This window comes from Abramis brama, assembly GCF_963993115.1.
Source record: "Abramis brama genome assembly, chromosome: 19".
In the NCBI taxonomy this organism is placed as follows: Eukaryota; Metazoa; Chordata; class Actinopteri; order Cypriniformes; family Leuciscidae; genus Abramis; species Abramis brama.
In genome coordinates this window covers 27,532,611-27,539,518 of record NC_139981.1, presented here as the reverse complement: position 1 = coordinate 27,539,518, position 6,908 = coordinate 27,532,611, and the positions used below count along the sequence as shown (strand labels likewise).

At 36.1% G+C, this 6,908-nt stretch overlaps 1 long non-coding RNA gene across 1 annotated transcript; it reads right to left on the bottom strand.

Moving 5' to 3' along the window:
• Positions 1-414: 414 nt before the first annotated feature.
• On the bottom strand, positions 415-2,736 carry LOC311070196. The gene is made up of 3 exons (XR_014603637.1): positions 2,650-2,736; positions 1,224-1,258; positions 415-915 (listed from the first exon to the last, which is right to left on the bottom strand). It is a non-coding gene; the product is annotated as an uncharacterized lncRNA (long non-coding RNA).
• Positions 2,737-6,908: the final 4,172 nt, after the last annotated feature.

Genomic DNA, 6,908 nt, shown 5'->3' with positions numbered 1-6,908 from the left:
TTTTACAGATCCAGTTTCACAACTTTGACAAATCTCTAATTAAGTACTTAATAATAGCAAATGTACAGTCAATTTCTGTTAAATTAACTAAACGTACAAGTATGGAATACCAGCACATTTACAGTATTACTCATTAAACAGACACTGAACATCAAGATACGTGAATGATAGGAAATACAGGCTTAGTATATAATTTAGAACGTAAAAATATCCACATTAAAAGATAATTGCTGTATGCCTTTATACTCTAATATAACTTATTTTAAACATTTACAATTACATTTTATCCAAAGTGACTTCAAATTAAGAGAACAATAGAAGCAACAAGTGCAGTGACAAGTCCCAGTTAGTGTAGCACAGTACTTTTTTTAATTTTTTTATTAAAACAAAGATTTAGTATTATTGGGTCAAGTGTTTATGAAAAGATGGATCTTTAGCAGTTTCTTGAAAATGTGTTGAGTTGGGCAGGTGATTCCACCAACAGGGAACAGTCCAGGTAAAGGTCAGTGAAAGTGATTTTGTGTCTCTTTGGGATGATGGCACCACAAGGCGCCGTTCACTTGCAGAACACAAGCTTCTGGAGACACATAGATCTGAAGCAGTGAGTTTAGGTCTTGCTGCAGCATCTGGATCAGTTGCAGAGGTTTGACTGATGCTGGAAGGCCTGCCAGGAGAGCATTGCAATAGTCCAGTCTGGATAGAACAAGAGCTTAGACAAGGAGTTGTGTGGCTCCAATAGGAAGAGCCGGATCTTTCTGATGTTGTATAAGGCAAATCAGCAGGATCGCATGGTTTGGCTGAAACCATAAGCAGTTCTGTCTTGGCAAGGTTGAGTTGAAGGTGAAGGTCATTCATCCAGCAAGAATTTTCCATCAGGTAGGCTGAGATGCGAGCAGCAACCGTCAGATCCTCTGGCTGGAATGCAAGGTAGAGATATGTGTCATTAAGTGATAGGAAAAGTCATGATGCTAAATGACAGAGCCTAGTTACACTACAAAAAAATAAATAAATAAATAAATAGATGGGTGGAATCTAACACAATTGTGGTCTTACTGTAGCAAAACCAAACCTTGTGCAGCTACAGTGGCCTCACAAGGATCAAATGAATATTCACATGGGAAAATACAGTATAAAACAAATTAAATTTTCTGCCACTTTTAGTGCAATCATATGGAATCAGAAGACTCGGCCATTACGATATTTTAAATGACTTCTTCCCATACCTTGTTTGCCATGATCATTCTGCTTTCCACTTGACCTGAAATCACACAAAAAATATATATATATATATATATATTTTTTACAACTCAGTATTACATTTACACATGTCAGAATATGTTCCACTGCTCCACTGGGAGTGGGACAATGCAAAACCTCAACTGACTATGATCTGGAAGCTGAGCAGGAAAGGCTAACAGTTTTGAGCTGAGACACCTAGGGGTGTAACTTAACTGTCTGTTCATCTGGATCAATGCAATTTTCATAACCAATGATCAAAAGTATCCTATGAAAAAGGCTACTATGATGACCCCAGGCCATCCAAAATGTAGATAAGTTCATTTCTTCATCAGAACACAAACATTCTATCAACTTATATTTTATAAGCCTAATATATGCGCATGTATGCATTCTATAGCTACGTGTTGGCAAGCAGATGCAGCCAGAATATGCAATTTATCATGTTGTGTTCATATTCTAGTCTCATGTGCTTTCCTGTATCATCAAGTAAGTTACAGTATTTACTGAATTTGTTTTCTTAACAGTCTTGATAGCCACGTTAACCCTTACGAAAATTAACTATGGTTTAACCACAAAGAAAAAAAGAAAAAAGAAAAAAACAAACATGGTAGGCCTATTTGGAGTATAACTGTGGTTATTAAAAATGGTAATAAAAATCTGCCAAAAACGTGGTTACTATAATTTTACTATAATTAAAACCAAGGATATTTTTTAAAGGGATACTTCACTTTAAAATGAAAATTCTGTCATCATTTACTCACCCTCAAGTTGTTTTAAACCTGTATGAATTTCTTTCTTCTGCTGCACAGAAAGATAGATATTTTGAAGAATGTCAGTAACCAAACAGTTAACTGGAACCATTGACTTCCATAGTACGAAAAAAAAGTACTATGGAAGTCAATGGTTCCAGTTAACTGTTTGGTTACTGACATTCTTCAAAATATCTTCCTATGTGTTCAGCAGAAGAAAGAAATTCATACAGGTTTGAAACAACTTGAGGGTGAGTAAATGATAGAATTTTCATTTTAAAGTGAAGTATCCCTTTAAGAGAAGAGTTTTCAGCTTCCAGACGGTGTTTCAAAATGTCCCGCCATTTAAGAGATTGATTTACTGACAGATACTATCGCGTATTAACGAAGATTTTATACACAATTAAACGGACTTTGATATGTATAACAAGTCTAGGAAAGCTTGTTTTAGGTCTTTTGAGGTGTGAGTTCAACTGATCTTTCTTAAAACAGATGGAAAATGTAAAGACGCATGCTACATTTTCAGTGTTTTGCCCTCCAGCTCTCGCCAATTAACTGAACATCATTTAAGAATGCTAACGTTAGCTTGAAAACTGTAAACGTAACACAAATGTAATATAAAATATCATTCACATGTAACTTAGTATAATGAGACTCTTACCTCAGCCGGTGATCGGTTGGCATGATGTCCGCTGTGACGAACAAGGCTCACTGAAAAGGCCGTTATTTCCGAAGAATCCAAACGGACTGACTGACAACAGGACTCCTGCTCACGGCTGCTCTTGACGAATACGATTGCTTTTGAACCACTGTTGATCTCACAATCCACTTCACGAGAGTAGACTGAATTCAAATCTCCCGCTTGCCCAAACTCGACTGATCAGCTAACGTTAACCGTTGTGGGCGGGAGTAACTCACACCAAGCGGCAACATTATAATCTGAAAAATGAAGCCTACCCGGAAGTGCGAAAAACTGTAATACATCTAAAATCCGCTAGAGGGAGGTCCCAAAAGGGAGCAAATGTCCATAGACCCCATGATAAAGTGTCAGTTTTCACAGCATAAATTCATGTTTTTACAGGTTGGTCCCATGGACTTTTATTGTATTTTTCGATAGCTTCCGAGTGCCTGACAACTGTGAGGGGGGTGAATTTTTTTCTGACTCGTTAGTTTAGATCGTATTTAGATATAAAATGTATGACAAATAAGGGCGTGGTTAACTTTGATTGACAGCTTGATTGACAGCTTAGGCTGCGCCAAGGAGAATGACAACATAAGAAGCGCCATTTTTTAACACAGTTGAAATATAGTACTACTGTTTCTGTATCATGAAATGTAGTTTTAAGAGTTTTTCAGGCGAGAATGTAGTTGTTTAAAGCTCAAATCTGTGGTTTATTTAAAGATTTATGCAGTTTTATCCAGTTGTGAGATCCAGCGATGACCGGGCGCTCGGCGTTCATGCACCCCGCCTGGAACAGCTTTTCCTCGGCTAGTCGTTCTGGCATTTGCCGCGGACTCTGGCGTCTCTGTAGTGGTTAAACATGAGATATAATTCGTCTTGTCTATATCTAATGGGCGATTTTTGGTCTCGTGAAACTATAATTTGTTCCCTGGGCAATCGTTTTGGCTGAGGGGAAGTTTCATAACTTTATAAGCTAACTTTACCGTTGTATGGTTAGACTAGATCGCTGACTTTGTATGTTTGACTGAATTGTTTGCTTTATTTGTATAGCTTCTTGTACCTTTTACTTATACTTTTATAATGGCTAATATTGATAAAAGTTATTTAACAAAAAGAGACTGGGTTGAGTTTTGTCATTTTAAATTTACAACGAAGATGATCTGTAAAGTTGTTTACTGCAAAATCTGTTGTTTAGTACAAATGCACATCTGGACCATATTAAAATGTTTAATATTTTTATATTATATTTAAAACGAAAAGAGGCAGGGTTGTGTTTTATATTTCGTTTTGTTATAAATAGGCAAACGTTATGTGCAGTGAATATCGCGTTGCCTGAACCACATTTGTGTGGCTATAGTGTTTAAGATTTCTTTAAATGAAAACGAAAAGAGTTAGTATGGTGTTTTATAACATATTTCGTTGCCTAAAATATACACAGAGATAACCGGAGTAGCAGAGCGAGCTGAGTGACGCGCGTTGCGTCAGAAGGTGGGCGGGGTTAGGATTTTCCAAGATGGCGCTGCCCATACCCCCCATAAACGGCTTCAAACCCGTTCTTCAGAAAGTCTATGGGTGACGTCACAGACGCTTTGTCCATATTTTTTACAGTCTATGACTCACACACACAAAGTCCTGAATGTGCAGCAACGGAGATTTGGAAAAATATTCATAAAATATACATGAAATTATGGGAGAATAAGACAATGAAATAATGATCAAAATGAGTATAAAATAAAATGTGAAATAAAAAATAATTCAATACAGGCCTACTGTAGCCTATGTAGGGTACTGTATGTACAAATACTATTATTTAACCTTAAAAAAACTCACTTTAACCTCCACATGCTTAATAATCTGTAAGGAAAACATATTGAATAGATGCTGATTTCCGCAGTTATACCTTCTTTGTTTTCTAATTTCACAGAAAAAATCTGTAAAATATTACTTAATAATTTCTGTAAAATTACACATAACTCTGTAAAAATACAGACAAGTTCCTTTTAAAAACGTAAAATTGATGTAAAACCAAAATACAAGCAATTACCTGTAAATTTAACAGTGGACCTTTAAATTACAGCAAATGCCTTTTATTTTACAGATATTTGCTGTATAATGACAAAACGGTAAAATTCTGTAAAAAAATACAGACAATTACCTGTAAAATTACACTTTTTTTTTACAGTGTACAACAACAGTTCATAAAAACAACTGACAAGTTATACAGGCTACAATTATACTTTTACTATTAGTCCTTTTCAGAGAAATATCATTGCAGTTCCTTTTCGGATGTAAGGGTGAGTAAAAATCCTCCTTTAATATCAGCTGACTAAGTTTGGTTGAGTGGGCTTCTGCCTCTCAACTACAAATAGTGCACAAATGTGAGGTCCCAACAATGCTTTGCAAAAATACTTCTGATTAATACCTCTATTTTTTATTTTTCAGCATTTTTAAAAACAAAAACAATGCATGTTTTTCTGACCAGCCTCTTTGTGAATTACTTTTAAAAAAAAATATGTAGAAAAGGAAACAAATGTGCCAGCTTCCCAACCCCGATGGGCCAGGCAGTCTCATGCAGGTTGAAACTGTTTGAAAATCACAAGTTCAATTGAAAAGCAGCAAAGTATATATATATATATATATATATATATTTTTTTTTTTTACACAAGGGCCCTGTCATATGGTGATGATGTCTGTTCTCATTTTCCACATATTTCTCTAGGCTGTTATGATTTCTCAGTGCCACTGAGAGCTTTCTTAATCTCAGTGTCAATAAGTATGCTAATGTAAATTCAGAATGTATTATTGAAGTTGCATATGAAAGGAAATAATGGTGCATTAGACTACTTTAAACACCTTGAGCAGTCAGTCATGGCCTTCCCCTGAACCTGCATTTGCATTTGTTTAAAAAAAAGAGAAAATTCTTACTAAAATCACCTCTTGCTCTGATAAACTGCCTCGCAAGCGTGTGACAGAATTTACACTAACTACACAGTCGCTCCATCACTGCAAGCGAGAGCCTGCCAAGCTTTGGCTGCATGCATACTGGGTGAGCCAACAGGCCTACACCTTGTTAACAGCACTCAAAGTGGCACTGAACCCAGTCTTTTTAAAATTTTCTCATTCCACAAAAACCTGCAAGGCCTCCAGTCATGGCCATGTAGCCTGTCTGTGCAGTGTAGAGAGGTAGGGGGCTATGGGACAGAGATATTCACGCCGCATGCTGACAGAGCATGCAAGAGAGGGGCTACGGGCTCAGCAGACAATGAGCCCTGACACATGCCAAATCAGCCTGAATGCACACACAGCAGAGCCTTAAGGCAAGTGACAAGGTACCTGGCCTAAAAAATGAGCACATCTTGCCTGAGTTCTGCACTTAAAGTGTGCTTGAGAGATACTTACCTCATTAATGATAACTAGATTTGCATTTCCTGAAGGAAAAAGCAGTGTTTTCAAGGCAGCACAAGATTAGTGTTAAAGTTTAGGGTACGTTTAAGTTCAAGGCTTTAGTTAACACATTTTTAAAAAGCGTTTCGACACATGTCCATGTATTCTGTTTAATTCCTTTGCGCTCTGTGTTTAGAATTTTTTCAGAATGCAAATAGAAGACTAATCCTAATTCATTTACAATTATTACAATATCTATATTTCCCTCCATGTATTTCTATGTGAATTTTGGGATATTGCATAAACAATTGGTGGGGGTTGGGGGATAAAACAAGATAAAACACTTGTTAATGTCGCAAATAATATTTGGTTACAATGGTCTGCCAGAGCTGCGAGAGGAAAAGTTTTAAATCTTTTAAATATTGGAATAAAAAACCTTGCAAATAACATTAGAATAAAACATATGGTGATTAAGATAAAGTATATACTGTATGCAAGGAATAATTGACGACTTATTCCGCTTTATAATTATTTTTATAATTATTTATTAATTATTCCGCTTATACTGTACTACAGTTACCACACCTCAAAACATTGATCAGATGATGTATTTCAAGACATTTGTCAGGTTTTTGTCCTTAAAACTAGTCCTCTTGTGTGTAGGACTAATTTCTTACGCATCTAATCCCAAACCTCCATTGCTAATTCAAAAACGTAATTTTAGAAATTGTAAGGAGGCTTGAGCCATGATAGCAGACTAATGCAGTTTTTTATTAGAGTTCAATATGTAGAAGCCTATCAGTATCAATATATATATATATATACAGTGAGGAAAATAAGTATTTGAACACCCT